The sequence below is a fragment of the Herpailurus yagouaroundi genome, unplaced genomic scaffold (genome assembly GCF_014898765.1).
Source record: "Herpailurus yagouaroundi ecotype Mexico unplaced genomic scaffold, PumYag 28, whole genome shotgun sequence".
Lineage (NCBI taxonomy): Eukaryota > Metazoa > Chordata > Mammalia > Carnivora > Felidae > Herpailurus > Herpailurus yagouaroundi.
The window spans coordinates 73894005-73916867 of record NW_024412376.1 but is presented as its reverse complement, the minus strand read 5'-3'; the positions used below and the strand labels follow the sequence as shown (position 1 = coordinate 73916867).

General features: G+C 34.5%; 1 long non-coding RNA gene across 1 annotated transcript in view; it reads right to left on the bottom strand.

Moving 5' to 3' along the window:
- Positions 1-22863, bottom strand: part of LOC121030941 (uncharacterized) — a 155034-nt gene that overhangs the window by 57583 nt on the left and 74588 nt on the right. The window contains exon 2 of the long non-coding RNA XR_005790470.1: positions 15210-15317. This is a non-coding gene — a long non-coding RNA (uncharacterized LOC121030941). The remainder of the gene's footprint in view (positions 1-15209; positions 15318-22863) is intronic.

The window sequence follows — 22863 nt, the reverse complement described above, 5'->3', positions numbered from 1 at the left end:
ACTGAGCCACCCAGGCGTCCCAACCTGATTTACTTTTAAAAGGAAAGACTATTGCAATAATCTCACCACAAGATGGTGGCTACAAGAACTTGTATGGTAATGGGGGCAGTGGTCAGAAGTGGTGGAACAAGATATGTAGTAGACTGGATTTGGGCTAGGAAAGAAAGGAAAAAAAAAGATGACTCGGGGTCCGAGCAACTGAAAAGACAGAGCTGTCATTTACAGAAACAGGAAAAATCACTAGGGGATTAGGTGTGGGGGAGTGGAGGTGAGAAATCAGGAGTTCACTTTAAATTTGAAATACTTAAGAAACATTGACATTGATTTGTAGTGTATACAGCTGAATATGGAGTTTTCAGTTTAGAGTAGAGGGCATAGATAAACATAAGGTTGGGCACACTGTCAGCGAAACTGGAATTGTAAGATATTAGGGAGTTAGTGTAGAAATGATGTGATTCAAGTTTTTCCAAAATCCAAAGGGATATATAAAAATACAATTGTATCATTCTCTCTTTCTGATGGACAAGAAGGTAAATGAAAAATAAACAAGTGGGGTGCCTGGGTGGCTCAGTCAGTTAAGCATTTGACTTCGACTCAGGTCATAATCTCGCGGTTTGTGGGTTCCTCGTGGGTTCCTTGTGGGTTCAAGCCCCACATCGGGCTCTGTGCTGACAGCTCAGAGCCTGGAGCCTGCCTCAGATTCTGTGTCTCCCTCTCTCTCTGCCCCTCCCCTGCTCGTGCTCTATGTCTCTCTGTCTCTCAAAAATAAATAAATGTTAAAAAAAAAAAACTAGAAATAAAAATAAATAAACAAGCTAACATGAATGACTTTTTTTAATCCAAATTAGTTCATAAACTCAATCTTAGTTTCTGACAGCTTTATCTCCTATACCTTCTATGTCTGAGGAACAATAACATTTGATGTTCATCATGAATATTCTTTGGTACAAGAGAACCGAAGAGATGTTGTAAATTATCAAAGCACACTTACATTCACTATAATTGCAATGTGCATTATACTTTTATAAAAAGTAGCAATCCATGAATTGTATAATTGTAACTCTTACATTAATAGCTATTCATATAACAAAAAAACCCATTCTTTAATCTTAACAGAGAGTCACAAATTAATAAACTTACAGACAATATGTGCAAAGAGGTGTTTGAGTAAAAGGTTTAGTGATAAAAATTATTGAGATAATTTTTTAAAAAGACCTTACTACATCTTTAAAATATAATTGATTATTAATGAATGAAATGTATCAAACAGAGAAGCTTAAAGATTAAAAAGTATTTCAGGAGGACCAATCCAAAGTGTATGGATTAAGAATCTATCTGCAAGGAATGACTTGAAGAGCCTCAAAATCTGTAAAGAATGCAACTATAATAAAATGTAGGGGGAATTTAGAAAGACTTTGGTTTGATGGGGCCTTATGAGCTGTGTTACTAGAGACAAGTGGATTTACCTATCAGAGGCCTTACTTCTAAAAGTAAGGTCAGCCTCTCTCTCTGAGCTGTTGTAGGATTATATGAGACCATTCATTCATTTATTCATGAATAAATAGGTTTATTTTGGGGAATGCAAGCTGGTGCAGCCACTCTGGTAAACAGTATGGAGGTTCCTCAAAAAACTAAAAATATAACTACCCTAAGACCCAGCAATTGCACTACTAGGCATTTATCCATGGGATATAGGTGTGCTGTTTCGAAGGGACACATGCACCCCCATGTTTATAGCAGCACTAACAACGATAGCTAAAGTAGAGAAAAAGCCCAAATGTCCATTGATGAATGAATGGATAAAGAAGATGTGGTATATATATACAATGGAGTATTACTCGGCAATCAAAAAGAATGAAATCTTGCCATTTGCAACTACACGGATGGAACTGGAGGGTATTAGGCAAGTGAAATTAGTCAGTCAGAGAAAGACAAAAATCATATGACTTCACTCATATGAGGACTTTAAGAGACAAAACAGATGAACATAAGGGAAGGGAAACAAAAATAATATAAAAACAGGGAGGAGGACAAAACAGAAGAGACTCATAAATATGGAGAACAAACTGAGGGTTATGGGAGGGGGTGTGGGAGGGGGATGGGCTAAATGGGTAACGGGCACTAAGAAATCTACTCCTGAAATCATTGTTGCACTATATGCTAACTAATTTGGATGTAAATTTTAAAAAAATTAAAAATTAAATTAAAAAAATAATTAGGTTTAATTTTTTTCATGTTTATTTACTTTTGACAGACAGAGAGAGAGACAGAGCATGAGCGGGGGAGGGGCAGAGAGAGAGAGAGGGAGACACAGAGTCTGAAGCAGGCTCCAGGCTCAGAGCTGCCAGCACAGAGCCCGATGCAGGGCTTGAACTCAGGAACCACGAGATCATGACCTGAGCCGAAGTCGGACACTTAACCAACCGACTGAGCCACCCAGGCGCCCCTATAATTAGGTTTAGATACTGTTAAACTCTGGTGGTAATAAGAAAATGAGATAGGGTCATGTGAGAGAGTGACTCTCTCTGTGTGCAGATATGTGGCTGAGTTGATAAGAAAGCCCAAGACATGTAAGCCAAAATAATACATGAAAAAGTAGTTGGCACATATTAGGTTCTCAAAGCATTTGTATTTTATCTTCACAAATGTCCCAATTTTGTTGCCAAATATCTTTCACAAATAGCTAGACATAATGATAAAAAAATGTCCAATTTTGGCATGAAGACCTGGTTGCAAATGGCCTCATTAAAATTCTGATTAGGAAATACTGTGAAAGGGAAAGTGAAGGACAGAACCAATAGTTTCAAGAAGCATACTATTATTTTAATGCTCAAAACAATCTACTGAGGTTGATACGTTAATATTCCCAACTTAGAACTGAGGAAGATGAAGCCCAGAGAAGTTAAATGAATCCCTTAACATTATACAGCTAAAATGTAATGAAAGTGAAGTTTGAGCATGGATCTAACGCCAAAGTCTTTTCTTTGCCAACACTATCACCAGATGTGGAGTTACCATGCAGAAATGATGTTTAAACTTACGGCCCCTTAACTGCATGATATCCTCCCAATGCCCTCTGAAAGGCCCTTAGCAATATGGGTAAAGAATGTCATCAAATTAAAGAGATTTAAGATTGGTCACTGGACAAGACAATTTCACACATCTAACTCATGAAAGAAATTTGATAGAGGATTTCTCAAGTCTAACAACAACCTTAAACATTTACTTAAGATTACCAATAAGAAGACGTGAGTAGAAAGAAACTTTTCTAAACTGTCAATAATAAAAAAATTTGATGCACTATGCCAAAGAAAAGACATAATTATCTTTTCATTTTCTTTATAGAAACTTATATTACAATATTGCTTTGTCATATGAAGAAGCAATAAAAAAAATGCTGCCAAGTGTGTTGAGAAAAGCTATCGTTGTGTGGCAGTCGAGTAAAATAATCATGCTATTTTTCTAGATTTTGTGGTGTTTGCCATTTTTTCCAGCTTTTGAAATTTTAAAATTTGTTAGGCTTTTGCTCATTATAAAAGTTTCTTTTTGTACCTAATTTTGTGTTATTTTTGCAAAAGAAGTCCCTGTAGACTTTTTATTATTATAAACTTCCAGCTCTACAAAACCTGGACATATCACATCCACAGATTCTCTACAAAGAATGGATCCACAGTGAAGCAGCACAGGGAATGGCCAGGTATGTGGCAGAGAAAGATGTTCTCACTCTCAGAGATTGCAAACCCGAGAGGAGCTAGGAAATGAGTAATTTCCACAAGCCAGAGAAGAGCAGGAGAAAAAAGAGCCACCTTGGAAGGGAATACCCACCAGGGGACAATGGGTCAGTGACCAAGTGCAAAAAAGTACACTGCACAGTCCTTTTCTATAGTACAGTGTCTTTTCCATGGTCTTCACTGGTCATATTCCAGCGGCCTTCCACTGGTCTTCTGGTCATATTCCAGAAACCTTAAACACCTCATTTTTATCTACTTAAATATTCCATTTATATACTTTCAAGAAACTGGTTTAGACTAACTTGAATATTTACTTTGGGGCTAATCACAGAGAATCTAAGAATAATAAAGAATCTTAGGAATGCTGTAGACCTGGGTTCATTTGACGAAGAGGAAACTTGACTTTCTCTAGACCACAGAGATCACTGGAAATGAAAGTTCAATTTATCAATCAAGTTATCAAACATAACTGAGTATCTCTTCTGTCTTTGAAATGAGAAAATGAGAAATAGAAATAGAAATAGAAATAGAAATCTTTGAAATAGAAATGAGAAAAAAAATAGGAAGAACCAGTCTCATATGCTTAACATTTAAAAAGGTTAAAATATAATGTTTACAACCATTAGTAATATACATGGGAAAGACCCCAAAAGGCCACTGACTGATGAATGGATAAAGAAGCTGTGGTATGTATGTGCAATTAAATATTACTAGGCAATCAAAAAGATTGCCATTTGCAACAACATAGATAAAACCTGAGCGTATTATGCTAACCGAAATAAGTCAGTCAGAGAAAGATAAATATATGATTTCACTCACATGTGGAATTTAACAAACAAAACAGATGAATATAGGGGAAGGGAAGGAAAAATAAGATAAAAACAGAGAGGTAGGCAAACCATTAGGAGACTCTTAAATATAGAGAACAAACTGAGGATTGCTAGAGGGGTGTTGCGTGGGGGAATGGGCTAAATGGGTGATGGGCATTAAGGAGAGCACTTGTTGGGATGAGCACTGAGTTTTATATCTAAGTGATGAATCACTAAATTCTACTCCTGAAATCATTATTACATTATATGTTAACTAACTTGGATTTAAGTAAAATAAAAAAAAGAAAAAACATAAAAATAAAATATAGTTAAGAAATAATGTATATTAACACTAGATATATATGTGTGCGCACATATATAGTATATATCATACACACACACACACACACACACATATATATATATGATTGTATATACAGGATATGTAGTGTATAGTCAGTTATTTCAGAGCAATAAAATTAAAATGCCACAAAATCATGAGAACACTTTATTAAATATCAATACATTTTACCATTCATGAACGAATTCTAGGGCATTGATTTATTCAGTAATTGTTAATATTAGTGTTAACAGGAAAAGTGAAAAATATTTTTTACTGCCTATGAAAGTGTACAAAATTCAAATATGACAGAATTGAACAACCTATTACTTGTTCGTATTTTCTGGCTTTATAATTTAAATGAATGCTCCACTTCTTTTTAAAAGCAAATTATTTTTAAGTAAATGTCAACTATATTATATATATGAGTCCCCAGAAATATGAGATAAATAAAATATGGACCTTAGCAGTGAGTCAAAGGCAACAAGATTACTTTGTAAATTGCCTCTGTCCTCAAAACACCCCAAATTAGTTTTGTCTTTAGCTGGACTCATGAGAGCAATGTTCCATCAAGTGAATCCCTCAAAAACAAAACTTCAAAACTCTAAAGAGATTTGTCTTTCCTAATATAAATTAAAATAGTGAAAGGGAGAGATTAAAACACAAAAGAGGTCATGGAAATTTCAAAATTATTCCATTCCACATCACCTTCTGTCTTCTACCCCCATCGCACTCTACTCCCTGAAAAAGCTTAAAAATGAGTCCAGAGTACATTAGCCTTCTAGTAATATCACCGCTGTCTGAAAGCTGGGGAGAAACTCAGAGCAGGATTATGGTTTCTTCCTTTTGTGTTGCTGTTGTGTTTCATGCTGTTCATTTTGGGGTTTTTGAAAACTGAAGAAAGAATAGGCAGCTGGATGGACAGACAGACAATTGCTTGAAGCCAGGTTATTAGTAGCTTAAGTAGTAATCTTTTAAGTGTATTGCCAAACATACCGCAAAGAGATCTGAAATAGCTCTTGACTGAAAAAAGCTGAGGTGATGTGGTAACGACACACCTCCAACTGTTTTTCTGACTGCCTGAGACTTTAAAATGTTACTTTCATCTTGTTAAAAGGTGCATAAAGTATAGTAAGCTTCAGGGCTCTCCTTTATTGAATATATCCCCATTGTTTTGTTCAACTGTCACTCGAATTACTTGAATTTTTTAACAATAATGAAAAAAATATTACCACCACAATTCAAGTTGTATCAACATAAAAAACATAGTAATCCAGTGGAGTTAGAAAAAAAAAAATCTCAGCTCTATTTTTCCTTGCTTTACAAACCACATGACAAACAAACTCTTGACTATGTAAACTATTCCAATTAGGCAGATTAGCCTATGTCATTAAGATTTCAGGGCAAGAAACCTTCTACAAAATAAGTTCCAGTTCAAAACTGGACTAATAAAAATTTCCATATAAACATCAAAACATTAGCAGAGCAAAACAAAACCTTTGCCGAAATCTCATTTGGGAAATACATATAATGATTATTTGTATTGTATAAAAATTGAAACAGTAACAGAAAAAAGATGAGTCAGATTTTTGAAAGCATAAAAAATGCTCATGTATGTTTCTTTTGACAAATAAAGGCAAAACACACAAAATTATTTATACACTACATTCTCTTATCTTTATTCCTTTCATTGCATTTTTCCCCCTGCATTTAGGGGGCTGAGTGAGGAGAACATTGCAAAAACGAAACTTGAAAGTACTCAATTAATATACATTTATTGTAAAAATTCAAACACAAATGTATACATTAAAAAATAACTGTCCCACTCTTTCCCTACCCATTCCCCAAATGTTAATATATATCCTTTTTGTTTTCTATGTTTATGCAATATATATGCAATTAGATAATGTATATGTAATTAAACACATGTATACCCTAACTTTCAGTTCAAGTATTTTTAAACTAACTCAAGAAACTATAAGAAAGCCACAACACCAGAAAGACTAAATATTTTTTGATCCAAAATAAATACATTTTTGTTAGCTCCAATACAAGGTATACAACTGTATACAAGTATAGCAAATCTACATTCTTCTAGGCAATTTTTGTCGAAATGAGATTAGAATACCTTGCCAAGTAAAAACAATCACATAGTAAGAATGATGGGAACCACTAAACCAGAAAATCTTAAAATAAAAGAATCAAGGAAAATAAAGTATAAATATCCCTATCCATTAGAAACTCAAATAAACTAATGTAAATTTTCAGAAACAATGCCAGAAATACTCCTATTTGCAGTGTCACAAAAGCACATTATCAACTCCAGCATACGTTTTCCTGATCTTTTTCTTTTATTTCTTGTTTTAAAAACTCCTCTCCTTTAGCAAGTCTTTAATGTGAAACAAGTTCCTTGGATATCGATGCCTTGTGAACAAGAAAGTGTTTTGTCTCATGTTACAAGTCCTAAACTATTTGTGGTTTTGTCTTTATTTATACCTAAAACCTGAGAGTGACACGAATGAACAATTGTCATATTATTTGCTATGTATCGTCGATGAGGCAACTGCAGTAGCTGGGTTTCCCAGTGTCTTTGAGTGATTCAGATTGGATTTATACTGTATCAGTAGCTAAGTGCTAATTGCTGGAACTCACAGTCATCGTGCGGTTGTGTGTGGTTGAACGAGTCACTGAGATCCTAAATCTCTTACAGCCAGTGGTGTGCCAGTAAATGGTTACCAACCAGCTTTCTGGGGTGGGGAGAAACCCAGCCCTGATTTATAGCATTTGCCAGTTTCCATGGAGTAAACATTTCTACCACAGCCAATTTTGAGAGACTGAAGAGGTCCCTGACTTCAGAGTTAGGAAGAGTTGCACACAACCAGCTCCTGAAGGCCTCTATGAGCCACCTCCAGCACACCACACCACTTCACGGCAATCTTGGAAATAACTTCAAAAACTCAGTGACGTCCCAACTTGTCATTCCAAATAGCTATGCACATGGTTACCAGGAAAATTAAAGGCACCCCAGTCATCACTCTTCCTTCCCCTTTTCCCATCACATCTCTCTCTTCCCTGAAAAACAAAGTCTAATTCTCTGCTAAGCTTTTGATATTAAACCTCTTTCCCTGAACCCATGAGCTTAAAGACTCAAATCCTCCCTCTCCACTTTGCACATCTTGACAATACCATGGTCTGAACAAAAATGAAGAGGAAAGGAAAAGACAACTTCCATGGTGATTCTTAGGCCCAGAGAAGTAACTGCTTTTATTTCCTGGCACCCCAAATAAAGTCAAGAGGAAGGTAAATAACTAGAACTCTTCCCTAAGTTACATCTCAACATGCAAGGTTGTGCTGATTTCAGAGCCTCCTGCCACCTCCTAACCTGTAGGGTCACCATGAATGGTTCCACATGGAAGTGCATACTCAAGTGCCTGGCATAGAGAGGGGATGGACATGTGTGTATTGAATAAATAAATGACTATTTATCCCCTTCCTCAATCTTGTGATACCATCTTTTGGACAGTGCCTTAGAAGGCATATCTATAATATAGCTGCACCTGCATAATGTACCCTCAGTTATTTTACAGTATATGTAATATGAAGGCTATCGAGGGAAGAAATACTGTAGAAGCATTTCTGAATTTAGCAGTGGAAGAATTCAGTTGTCAAACTGTAGGTAAGGGAAAATACTATATTCCTAAAATTGTCCAAAATCATTGCCATCTGTACTGTCACTATTTCTCCAAACTTCTTGGCCCAGATTTTCTAAGGATAACCTGTCTATACCATAGGAGGCCAGGTGAGCATCTGAAAAATGGTAATAAATGAAAGCACCTGGCTCCGATTGCACCCTACAAATATTTTTTTCTAAAATGAGTTTCTACCCTCCCAATACTTCGCCTTCCTTTTTTCTCCTCACTGACACTATAATCATGTTACCACTGAGATCATCTCTACCAGGAGACTTGCTCCAAGTGGGAAGTTAGGCAACAGCCAGCTTTATATTTTCATGTGTTTTGATAAATATCTTTGTTCTTCCTTGGGCTGCTGTGGAAAATAAGGATATTTTTGAGAAGGGAGAAATTTCATTATTTCATGTGTTTTATTAAAAAGGCACAAAAAGGATTCAAAATTGCATTCTTTTATTTGGTAAGCAGCATAATTATTATTTTCTACCACTGTCTTTGGAAATATTCTGATTTCATTTATAAGTTAATGGTGTCCATTAGCTAATCTGACCTTTAGCCCAGAGATTTTATATGATACCTGAATACATGCTAAAGAAATTTTACTGAATTAATGAATAAATCAGTGAATGAATGAATGGATATTGTAAGATCAAATCACTCTTCTGGAATCTAAATCCACTTTGTTGCCCAACCTATTTGAAAAATGCTCACTTAGAACACATCTCATTGCCAACTTGGAAACTGACTACATTTGATATAATTTCATTCAACTCTGCATCTTACTAGGGACCAAAAAAATGTAATGTTGTTTCTCAACTGCTAGATCAAATCTTTATGAAGATTTGTGGTTATAGCTGTTGTTACAGTAGGATCAAATTTTGTCTTCCCCGATGAGCTTTCCCAAATAAAATTTAAAAGCCTTGGTTAAATCTGTTTTTATCACTGTGCCTTATTTTAATTCAATAACTTCCTTCAGAATGAAAAGTTTCAAACGTTAGAGAAGGCAGCAGTTCCTCTGTTGTTCTTACTATTGTCAGTTCGCCCAAACCCCAAATAGCCTGTAGAGGTCCTTCCAGTACTACAACTGCAAACAGAAAAACATTTCATCTTTATTAAGAAATAATGGAATCCTTAACAATTTACAAGAGAAGAGAAAACTACAGCCCTCCCAGATAATAGTTGTATTTCAAAATTTTTCCTTTATATTGGTACCAGAAATTAGTTTCTCAATTTAAAAAGACCAGGTAACTAAAGTCAATTTACTTTTCAAGTGTTCGCTGATACATGAATCTATAACTTGTAGTAACCTCAAGATGCCTTCCTTCCTTTGTTCAGTAGACACTGATCAACTGTCACATCCAACAATTGGAAATTAATATGTAGAATACATAAAAGTCCCTTCATTAATTTGAAATAATGTTTGCTGTATTTAAAAATAATACTGGGGCGCCTGGGTGGTGCAGTCGGTTAAGCGTCCGACTTCAGCCAGGTCACGATCTCGCGGTCCGTGAGTTCGAGCCCCGCATCAGGCTCTGGGCTGATGGCTCAGAGCCTGGAGCCTGTTTCCGATTCTGTGTCTCCCTCTCTCTCTGCCCCTCCCCCGTTCATGCTCTGTCTCTCTCTGTCCCAAAAATAAATAAACGTTGAAAAAAAAAATAAAAAATAAATAAATAAATAAAAATAATACTGGGGCGCCTGGGTGGCTCAGTTGGTTGAGCAACCTACTTCGGCTCGGGTCATGATCTGGAGGTTTGTGAGTTTGAGCGCCGCCTGTGCTGACAGCTCAGAGCCTGGAGCCTGCTTCAGATTCTGTGTCTCCCCCTCTCTCTCTCTGCGCCTCCCCCACTGACATTCTGTCTCTCTCTCCTTCAAAAATAAATAAACATTAATAATAATAATAACCACAAAAACTTGTATTCTTCAGCGGCAAACACTTATTCAGCATCCCCTATTGAGTTTTTTGGTTGGTTAAGTCTTCAATGTTAAATATACTTTAATAGTATTGGTGCTCAACAGAATAACAGTATTGGTGCTCCGACGGAAAGCTGGTTGGTTTGCAATTCAACCTCTCTGCAAAATCCTCAGTGGAGCAATAGTAGAGCTTAAGCCACTTTACCCAACTAGTGTCAGCTATTTCTGATGACAAGAGTACCAGCAGGGTGGGGCAAGCTTACAGTCAGATTAATAAGAAGTTTAATCCTCTACTTCCCCCATATTAATATAATGCAGCAGTTTCTCTTTCCACAGGGTACAATTAATAATCATTTCTCATTCAAGCAGCTGAGACACAACACTACCATTAGGCGGTGTTTCTCCAACAGCTGAGTCATCCCTTTCAATTTGGTGTCAATTAGGCTAATTAGCAGTTAGCAGCTCAGACTGCCCTTCAATCATTGGGAAATAGCTATCCACACAAGTGTCAGGCCCTCACTCTAAGATTTTTCTCACATACTGATGATATATGGCTTGGCTGCTAAGACAGAAGCTACAGGCTAAAAAGAAAATATTTGATTGGCCACAATGCTTGTCTGCCCACTGTCACAAAATAGAGCTTTTGTGACCACCCACCATTTCTACATTTTTCTGTCAGCCACAGCAGTTGGGGCACAATTTATTGGCCAGTGATACAACCGAATCCTGGTATCTTTTCATCTCACCATCTAGGTGGTCGGGGTGTGCTTCCCCCGGAGGGCATATGTACCTGTTAAAACACTATTTCTTTTGGCTCTGGTTCTAAACCCAGGCAAAGGGGATTAGAAACCTGGCTTTTAATTGTGCTTGCCTTTTTCTTTTGCGAATGGCAATCATTCTGTAGCACCTTTTGTGATAGGAAAATGAACACTGGATTAAAGCATATTTTTGATTCCTCACCAACCATTCTAGTCAGCCAGGCACCTTGCTTAAGCCAGTGGGTGTGCTTATCCCGCAGCTCAGCTTTGGCAGCAGGCAAACTTTGAGCGATTTCAAAGCAAATCTGGTTTCTACTCCTAAAGAAGACACTGGGAACAAGTTTACAGAGATAATTCAAAGAATTATTTAGCACTGTTCATTTAGTTATCAAATAAAATCTTGAAAGTTTTGGCAGATTGATTTCCTACATGAGATTTTAATAGCCATTCATACATAAACAAAGAGCCTACATAAATTGTGGGAAAACGTAAAGTCGGTTGTTCTACAAATTAAATCTTAATTTGAAAAATATCTTTTTAAAACTAAAGTTGTGTTACAACTTTTAAAAACTGTTATATATACTGACATATCTTTTAGTGTGCCTCATATTAAAAATTTTAATTTAAGCAATTCCATATATATGTCCTATCTTAATAGTTCAGATGTTTAAGAAAAGTTGCCTTATTCTATTAGTTATATTATCTACCTTTTGATTTTAGGAAATTGAATTCTACTATTAAGATTATATATGAATATACTTTTGGATATGTTAATTCAAAAAAGATTTCCAAGAGTCAATACAAAATTAGAGAATGTTTCAACTAAATATTTATAATGATATAATAAAATATCTAATGAATCTCATGTCAGATTTTATATAAAACAATCTTCAAAATAAATAACGGAAATGAAAAATACACATAGTTTAAACTTACCTGTGATGCAAGTTAAATATAATCTATACTTTTACTTTATAAGTGATATATTTTTATTTTATTTACATGCTTAGAGTCTATATAATATGTAAAATATACATATTATATGATGTCCAGTTATACATGAAGTCCTTAAATATGCATTTAAATTTACACTATATGAACAAATTTTAAAAAAAGAACTTAAAACACTCAGATATTTAAAAATGTGGCATCAATGATAGTCATAGGGAAATGTGAACAGCAAACTTGATAAATGAAAAGATCCATTTGACTAAACATTGGCTCAGCAAATTAAATAATATAACTTGAACCATGATATAATTTTAAAACATTTTTTAAAAGGTATTATGGGTAATTTTCATTTTTAAATTAATCATCTGAAGACATAAATATTGCATGATTTTTTTATCTTAGCACTCTTAATACTTTAAAATATTAAAATATTAGTGCTGTGTAATTTGAACTCATATAAAATAGGTATAAGCAGCATAGCCTTACAATTGAATAGGCAGCACCAGATGGAAATATCTTTGTACATATAGCAAGTTATGGATCAGAAACTTGTAAGTTTTCTCTCCATTTTGGAATTTTTTTCCCTTAAATACAAAATGATGCTTTGAAGAAATTTTCTTAAGCAGCAAGAATTATATAAAAACTATGGAGCACAGTATGTGAAGCAAATTTTTAAAATATGTTCTATATAGAAAGTAAGTTTACTTCTAAAACATGGAAATTGGGGGGGGGGAATAGTTTCTAGTACTCTGCTATTTACTCCGCTAAAAAATTTCAAAGCTCCAATATTTTCTCTTTCATAGTGTTTCAATAGCAGGCAATGAATACTTCCAAACTGAGGACTTTGCCAACAAAAACAATCCAAAACAGTATAATACTGAAAAACACAATCTCTTTTTGATACTTGAAAGATAATCTTTTCCACATAGCTCTTTCAATCACTTGTTAAGTAAATAAATTTTAGACCAGTAATAACACAATTTACTATGATAGACATCAATGTGAAAAATTACATTCCTTAGAATGCATACTATTTTCCAAATAGTTTTCAAAATATTGACCAGTGAGAGAAAACAATGAAATAGAATCAGAATCTGAGAAAAGAGGTTAGAATAAAGTAGGAAAATTGCAATTTAAAAATAAGATCAGGAATCAGACACAGAAAGAGTAATGTTTAAGTCAATATATATATAATAAGGAATATGAATTTTTGTGGCTTAAAAAAATCAACCTAGTTCTTTTTTTCAACCATCTATTTACTTCTTCTGTATGAAAACGTACAACCTGTACTGTCCAATATGGTAGCCCCTGGACACATGTGGCTGCTAAGCATTTCAAAACGTAACTAGCACAAAATGAGATGTCCTTTCAGTGTAAAATGTACACTGGATTTCAGAGACATTTTATATTGTTTACTGTTGAAATGATAATGTGTTGGATATATTGTGCTAAATAATATATAAGTAAAATTTTTGTCACCTGTTTCTTTTTGCTTTTGTTAATATGGCCACCAGAAAATGCAAAATTATATTTCTTGCATTATATTTTTAATGGACAGCACATGTACAGGCTGAATATACATGGTACTCAATAATCAGTGACTTCAATCAAAATTTTGATATGATTTCTTTTTTCCTGAAGTGCGTAGCAGATACCCTAAGCAAGTTAGTTGCCTATTTTGACCAACATGACCAAACTTAGCCAAAAGAAAAACATAAGTGAAGAAAATCCAAGTGCAAAAACATAAAGCATGGAAAAGTTATATAAAAATAGATATAATACTAAGTGAAATAAGTCAGTCAGAGAAAGGCAAATGTTATATTTCACTCGTGTTATTCTATTTTCTACTGGTCAAATCACGCAAAGAGCCAGGTCAATCAGATTCATCCAACTAGGGAATACTTCTCATTCCTGTTACCCTCTCGTATATATTGGTCATGTATTATAATAAGTAATTGCTAGAATATTAAATTCAAAAGCCTAAGAGTGATAATGTACACTAGGCTTATCCATACAAAATATCTCTATAAAACTTAGAAATTTAACTACAAATTAATTATTTTAAAATATAATATATGCATTCGATCAACATTTAGTAGAATAGTTATTTTATTGGCAAGTATATTTGAGTATAATTACATCAAAATAGATAACTTGAAAGCTGAAGATTTTAATCCATCAACCAGCTGTCTTATTATACAATCATAGTCCATAGAGTGGCTGTATTCAAAGAAGAGACTGAAACTGACTGATATTAAATAACATGGGGAAAGAAATGGCAACTAGAACTGAAAAATCCCACAGCTACATCAGAAACAAAACAAAGTTATACTGCCTATACTAAGCTTCCATTTTACAGCAGCCTCCTTCTCTCACACTCTGTTTCCAGTAGATGTGTCACTTAAAGTTCTGTTCACATGGAATTTGATGAAATCCCCAGCAGACCACAAGATTGGTAAACCTGTTCTAACTGCTCTTACAATATCATGGAACAGAGCTTGAATTACCAATCCACCAGAGAATGCTAATGCAATTATGAGTGTTTACTTACACCATGTGTTTCTCACTGAGCCTCCCCCGCTGTGTCAGGATAAACCAAAGGGAGCTAATGTTTTATAGATGGTAAGACTCTGTTTGTTTTCAGTAGGGCTAAGTCTCCCAAAGCACTCAGACACACTAATTAAAGTAAACTGCAGAGGCCCATAATAAAATATATGTGTTTGGAGACTGTGAGATGAACCCTACTGGCTTATTAAAAGTCAAAAGAAAAATATACATTATTTATGACTTCAAAGGGACACATTGTGAGCTCCAGTTTATTTAAAGGATTAACAAAGCAGTGGTTATTGGTGACCATCTGAACAGTTCTTCTTTCACAGTTCATTAGTTCTGTCATATATGTGAGAAGTCATCATTTGGGTTCAAATCAAATATTATTAATCAAATAAATTACAGAGGGTACACCAACATTATTAAATGGAATCTTTGTGAAAATAGCTGCTAATAAATCTGGTACTTACTTTTTCAACAGTTGCCTAGTTGCAACAATGTGATTTAGGTTTTCAAAATATGTTATAAGTGTTAAATAATCCATTCTTCATACATTTGGCCATCCCAGAAATAGGAAGCTGTGGAATACAATTACAAAACAAGTTGCTTTGCGACTATTTTCACAAAAGTTATTCTATAGTCCCTTATCTGGAAACCTGGAAAATTCACAAGGAAGTTCATTTTCACATTTTCAACACAGACTACAACAGAAGAAAAAGTAATGGCACATGAAAGTCAAAGCCTTTGTACATTCTTCATTGATTTGAAGTATTATTAATTATTCTAAATCAAACCACATTATTGAATCAAAGGATACCTTTCAGACTCGGGTAAGTAAGTGTGAACTAAGGATGATCAAGACAAATCAGTATTGCTGCAGTTGTTTCCAAGCACATGAATAATTGCAAACTTAGCCATTATTGTAATTTCTATCAATGAAAATCTTATATTATTTAACTGAAAATTAACATGCATTAGAAGAAATCTAAAGAAAATCTAACAAGCATTTCAGAATGTAATACTAAAAGAACTTATTTCTCATATTGTTCTAGGTCACCTTGAGATTTACTTAAGTTTATACTTTAAAAATAAATAATGTCTCCCTAGAAATACAAATTAAAACCACAAAGAGATATCACTTTTTACCTGTCAGGATGCTAAAATCAAAAACATAAGAAATAACAAGTGTGGGTAAGGATGTGGAGGAAAAGGAACACTTTGCACTGTTGATGGGAATGTAAATTGGTGCAGCCACTGTGGGAAACAGTACAGAATTTCTTCAAAAATGAAAAAATAGAATTATCATATGATTCAGTAATTCCACTACTGGATAGTTACCCAAAGAAAGCAAAACACCAATATGAAAAGATATACGCATTCCTATTTTTATCATAGTATTATTTACAATAGCCAAGATATGGAAGCAACCCAAGTACCCATTAATAGATGAATGGATAAAGAAGATGGGTATGTGTGTGTGTATGTATGTGTATGTATATATGTTGTTTTATTTTACACACACACACACACACACACACACACATATACACACATACTGAAATATTACTCAGCCATAAAAAATAATGAAATCTTACCATTTGCAACAACGTGGATCAACTTAGAAGATATAATGCTAAGTGAAATTAGAGAAAAGCAAATATCATACTTTACTCAATGTGAAATTTAAGAAACAAAAAAAATAAACAAAGAAAAAAAAGAGGAAAACAAAGCAGAACAAAAGCCAGACTCAAATACAGAGAACAAATTGATGGTTTTCAGAGGGGAGGTGGGTGGGAGGATGGGTGAAATAGATAAAGGGGATTAAGAGTACACTTATGTTGATAAGTACTGAGAAGTGTATACAATTGTTGCATCATTATATTGTACACCTGAAACCATAAAAACACTGTATGTTAACTATACTTGAATAAAAAATAAAAAAGAAATAATGTCCCACTAAAATAAGAAACTGATCCTAAGAAATATCTTCTTAGGAAGGAAACAGAGCTCCCCCCAGTTTTCTCAAGATGGCAGATATGCTCCTGCAGATCTGATATTGCCTCTTGATTGATTTATTAGGGCCTTTAATCTCATTTTTTCTTTATTCTCCCTTTCTCTCTTCCCTCCCTCCCTTTTCTTTCTCTCTCTCGCCACCTGACATTTGTTTCCATCTCAAATTTGATCACAGTCATGTATTATCATGAGCTTTGGTGAAGAACACAATAAGACCTAGCAGTATAAGATGGCATTTTGAAGTTTACAGGTTACATTTCCAGGTAATGAGTAAAAGATTGCTGAGAGTTAGAACTAGTGATAGAATATATATTTTTATAATTCTTTATAAATTCACTTTAATAACCTCCACATGATGCCATTCCTTAAGCAGAAAAAAAACAACCTAAATGGAATAAACTCAGCTTTACCAAAATAGTACTTATTCAAAATTAATTTTATTTCTATAATTTATGTAGCTTCACTTCAACAAGGAGATTCATATAAGCTTAATTTTGTGGATTTCTGAACTGTTGACAGCAAAATTTATAATGTTAATATTCTAGAAAGTATTAATGTTGAAAAGAGCATGTTATTCTCACTCAGTTGTCAGATGCTTTTCTAAATGCATATTACAAAGACAAAAAAGGAACAAAATTTATTGGACTCAGGGCTACTTGTCTTATTTTTCTTTTATCTACCTCTCTATTTTTTTTTCTCCCCCAATGAGTTCCCTAAGTCTATTTTTTTGTAATGCTAAATTTAAAAGCTTCTTTGTGCCTTCACAATTCTGGAACTATGGGGCTTTTATGCTTTTTTTTTTTTTCCTTAAAAAGATATTCTATAGACTTATCCTATATGATTTCATGAACTACTACATGATGATTCTGTAAACAAAACTGAGCAAAAAAGAACCTATACATTCAGGGTGACTGGGTGGCTCAGTCAGTTAAGCATCAGAGTCTTGATTTTGGCTCATGTCATGATCTCACGGTTTAGGAGTTCGAGCCCAGCATAGGGTTCTGTGCTGACAGTACAGAGCCAGCTTGGGATTCTCTCTCTCTCCCTCCCCTGCTCACTCTCTCTCTCTCTCACTCTCTCTCTCTCTCAAAATAAACCTAAAAAAAAAAAAAAAAAGAACCTATATCTTCTTTAAAATTCATGCTCTTTTGAGCAGTAGTGGACAATTTGGTTGTAACTTGACCATGCATATGTAAACTCATACAGGTGCCTTTAGTTTTATTTCTTTGGCTAAATATTATCCTCTGCTTTTAGACCCATCTTAATTATCACTGCTTCACTGAATGAAAGTGTGCTTATTTCAGCATCAGATTGAAAATATTTTACAAGTACAATAAAGGTCCTCCATTTTCAAATTAGATTCTGCTTGAAAAGATAAAGAATAGCTACATTTCTTTAGTATTTACTGTGAGATAGTTTTGTAATTAACTCCATTTTATTCATAAGAACATTGAGATTTAGTGAGACATGGTTTTTTTGGCATCATACTACTAGTAAGCAGTAAAGCCTTGATTTTGGTACTAACACAGACCTATCTGAATCTAGAGTTAAGAGTTTAACCAATCTGATAAATTTCCTCTCTGGTAATTGGAAACCAGTCATCAGTGTAGAAGGTGAGATTCCTAGGCCTGTGATTAGTGTGAACAATGGATGACTATACCCAAAAATATTAAGTTGAAAATATTCATAGGAGCTCAAAGTATATCTTTGAAGTATTTCCATTCCCTCTATAAAATAACAACAGCAACAATATTTACAACAATAATAAATTATGTTGGAAACCAGAGACCTGACACAATGGGATGAATATGGTCACAGCATTCCTTAGAGTTTTCATTATTTTCACATTGTATGCTCTTAATTCTATCTTCTTAAGAACATTATTGTTGGGATTTATATGAACTTATATTCATTAAACAAAATAGCCATATTTGGATCCAAAATTTTGCTACTATTAATATTTGTTGCTGCCATCCCCCCAAACTACCCCTTTCAGATGGCATAAATTGTGCCTGATTTGTGCTCACACCATAAGATTCTGGTATGCATTCAACAAATGCTTATTGAACTCATACTATTCTGTAGCATCCATAACTAGTTTCACAGTCCTATATATATATAGACAGTATTTAGTATCCATATTTTAGAAAAGTTATGACCTTTTTATGAAATGAAGATGTCAAAATATAACAATACAATTACTTTAATATTAAAACCCTTAAAACACAGGGTGGCAAGAATGAATCTTTTAGATTCCAAATTAAATGCATGGTTTTTATTAATGCACTTAATCCAATATAACTTCTACTTAACTTTGAGAAAGTAGGGGAAAATGTCCAAATTGTTCTCTCATCTAGGACAATCTTAGTGACCGTTTTAAATTTACAACCCCAAATCTGAAAGTTCAAGCATTACTTTTATTCTATAAATATTTATTTAGAAATGAATTAAGGGGCGCCTGGGTGGCGCAGTCGGTTAAGCGTCCGACTTCAGCCAGGTCACGATCTCGCGGTCCGTGAGTTCGAGCCCCGCGTCAGGCTCTGGGCTGATGGCTCAGAGCCTGGAGCCTGTTTCCGGTTCTGTGTCTCCCTCTCTCCCTGCCCCTTCCCCGTTCATGCTCTGTCTCTCTCTGTCCCAAAAAAATAAATAAACGTTGAAAAAAAAAAATTTAAAAAAAAAAAAAAAAAGAAATGAATTAATATTGTCAGAGATTAGAAAAACCACTCCTTTTTCAAGTTTACAATTTACTATAGGAGCTAAGATTTAAACAGTAAAAAGGTAAATGAAATGAAGTTCCATATAACTTATTTCAATTTATATAATTATGACTAATATCTGTCTTGCCCGTGAGACAGTAAGTTCATTAGGACAGTGACCATGTCCATTTCTCCTCTTATATTATCCCCAGTACCAATGACAGTGACCAGAACACATACACATTTAAAAAATGTGCTAAATGTTTATTATTGAGTTGTAAATATATTGTCTTATAGGATGTCAGAGGGGAAAAGATTGCTTCCAGTTGGTATAATTATAGAAGACTTTCTAAAGGAAATAGTTCTTGAGTTGACCTTAGAGAATGAATAGAATTTCAGTAGGTGGGGTTAAAAATGTGTGTTTGAGTGCTGGGTAGAAGGGGATACGGTTGGAAAAGAAAGGGTATCAGGTATATAAAATAGCATAAGTAAGGATGTGGAGGACAAAATGTAAACATATTCAATTATAGCAAGGGAAGTGGCTAAAACATGGGGTTGAGAAGAAGAATTTTGCAGAGAATAAGATCAGATCAAAATTCAGACAGTCTTGAAATTCAGACTTAATATGGAATGTTTTTGAACAGGGAATGAACTAGCATTTTATGAACCTAAATCTGGCAATGGAATACAGAACAGTTATTGCATTAAAATGTTGGTAGCAGGAAATTCAGTTAAAAGACAATTGCAAAAATCTAAGTGAGATTCAAATAACACTGTGGAAATGTATCTCCTCATCAGTTTCTGCAAGATGTTTCCTTTAAATCAGCAAAATGTTTAATTTAGGGGCTAGTTTGACTTTACAGATCCTCTTGTCCAAACCCTATGTTTTATAATTTGGGAAACTGGAGGCCAAAGAGAGCCAATGACCCACCCAAAATTGCAAAGGCAAGATTGGCTGTCGATCTCCTCACTTCCAGTCCAATTGTTCTTCCCATTAAAAGTGTGTGCCTCCCTCAAGATGACTCTTTAAATTAAAAGGAATTAACAAAGCAACAAATGCAGAATTAGGACCTTTATTGCTATTTCACTAACCGAATAGTAACCTTATTTAATAGATCTTCCTTGCCACACAGACATCCCGCTGAAGCATTGTAATAAATGTAATAAAAGGGGAGATTAGGGCAAACAGCAGTGGGAAGACATTAATTAGAGGAGGACCTCACCAATTCTCAGTTGACTAATCCTCAAACCCTGTAATTCTCATAAGAAAACTGGCAATCTTGCTTTACTTCTTATCAAAGAGAGTTTCCATCCAAAGAGCGTGGTAGGCTCAAGTAATCAGAATCTCATTAATTTTATTAAATATACTATTAAGTCCCATAATAAATAATTAAGCCCTATTAAACAGATATTTGATAGCACATTTTATCCCTTCTTATTTATAGACATAAATAAAATGACAGTGCTTACAATGAAAATCATAAAACATAATTGTTGTTATTGATGATAATAATACCTTATGTTTGTTTTAGAGATTTCAAAGCTTTTCAAGCATGACTGTTACATCATAATTGGCATACAAAGCATTTATGACTTAATCTATATAAATAAAGTTTTCATCTGCTAGCTATTACAACATCACTTGAAAATGGTTAGACAGATTTTCACCAAATTTGGCATGTATCTTTGCTATGACCTGACTTAGGAAAGTAATAATTGTCTAATATGTCCAATGGGGAGGTCCCTGGCAGGGTGCTCTCAAAGGGAGAAGCCATCATTATCCAGAAACTGCCAACAGCATTTGAAGATACACTAGGCAATGTCAACTGTAATACATAAATGCAGTCTCAAGTTTATCCTGCTAGAGTACAAGCTAAGGCATTTTTCTCCCTACTATTAAAAAGGCTAAAGGGTTTTGAAATTGTTTTTTCTTCTCCCCATATCACTCAGTTCTGCTCATATGGAACAATGTTTCTCACTACTAGTAAAATTCATAGTACTGTAATTTTGTTTGTTTTGACAATTAGTAGGTTACAAATGCAACACAGAATTCATAATTTTCAGTTGAATCACAGTACTTTGCATACAGCCATTAAATCATTGACATGGTGGGCAGAATAGCCCCCCAAATATGCCCATGCCCTAGTTCCTGGAATCTGTGAATATGTTAACTTGCATGGCAAGAGGAACTTTGCAAATGTAATTAAAATTATGGACCTTAAAATAGATTTTAAGGGATTTTCCAAGTAAGCTCAATCTAATGACACGAGCCCTTAAAAACAGTTAACTTTTCTGACTATAGTCAACAAGGATGCTGCAGAAGAAATCAGAGAGATTAAAAAGAAAAAGTTAGAGGGATTTGAAACATGATAAGGAATCAGCTCACCATTGTGAAAGGGGGTTTCATGGAAAACTTGCGAAAGAATGCAGACAGTCCCTAAGAGCAAAGACTGGCCCTAGCTGACAGCTAATAAAGAAAATGGTGACCTCAGTCCTACAATCACAAGGAACTAAATTCAGCCAATAACCTGAATGAATATGGAGGTAGATTCTTCCCCAGAGCCTCCAGTAAGAAATGCAACCCAGTCAAACCTTTATTTCACCTTGTGAGACCCTAAGCAGAAAACCCTGTCAAGTCCATGAGGATTTCTGACCTACAGAAATTAGAAAATAATACATATGTGTTGTTTAAAGCTGCTAAGTATGTGGTGATTTGTTACATCATGAATGAAAAACATATACCTATGTATTCTAGTTGATTTAATTAATTAAGAACATGCCATAAAGTGCTGTTAGAGTAAGTGCTTCCTTATCTTGCATGACATACAATCTGGCTAAAAAGGTATGATACATATATAAAAGGATGATTAGTAAGTCAAAGCAGTAGCAAATGATGTGATAATAATGATGTTGTAAATAATAAATGCATACAGGTATCCAAAAATAAAAAAAAAAGATTCATGCCTATCTAGGTCATTTAATGAAGTCTTGCAAGGTAGGGTTCTCTATGTAGGGGAATGTTTCCGAAATTATTGCATAGATCAGGATCACCTGGAATCTCCTGGAAATCTTATTAAATAGATTTAACTCAGAAACTCTCACAGAATTTTTTAGGTTATTTATTTATTTATTTATTTATTTATTTATTTATTTATTTATTTAGAGACAGACAGACAGACAGAGAGAGAGAGAGAGAGAGAGAGAGACAGCAAGCAAGCAGGGGAAGGACAAAGAGAGAGAGAGGGAGACAGAGAATCCCAAGCAGGCTCTGCACTGTCAGCACAGAGCCTGAGACGGGGCTCAGACTCTTGAACAGTGAGATCATGACCTGAACCATTATCAAGAATCAGACATTCAACTGACTGGCCACCCAGATGCCCCAGAATTTCTGATTTAGTAAGTCTAGGCCGGGACT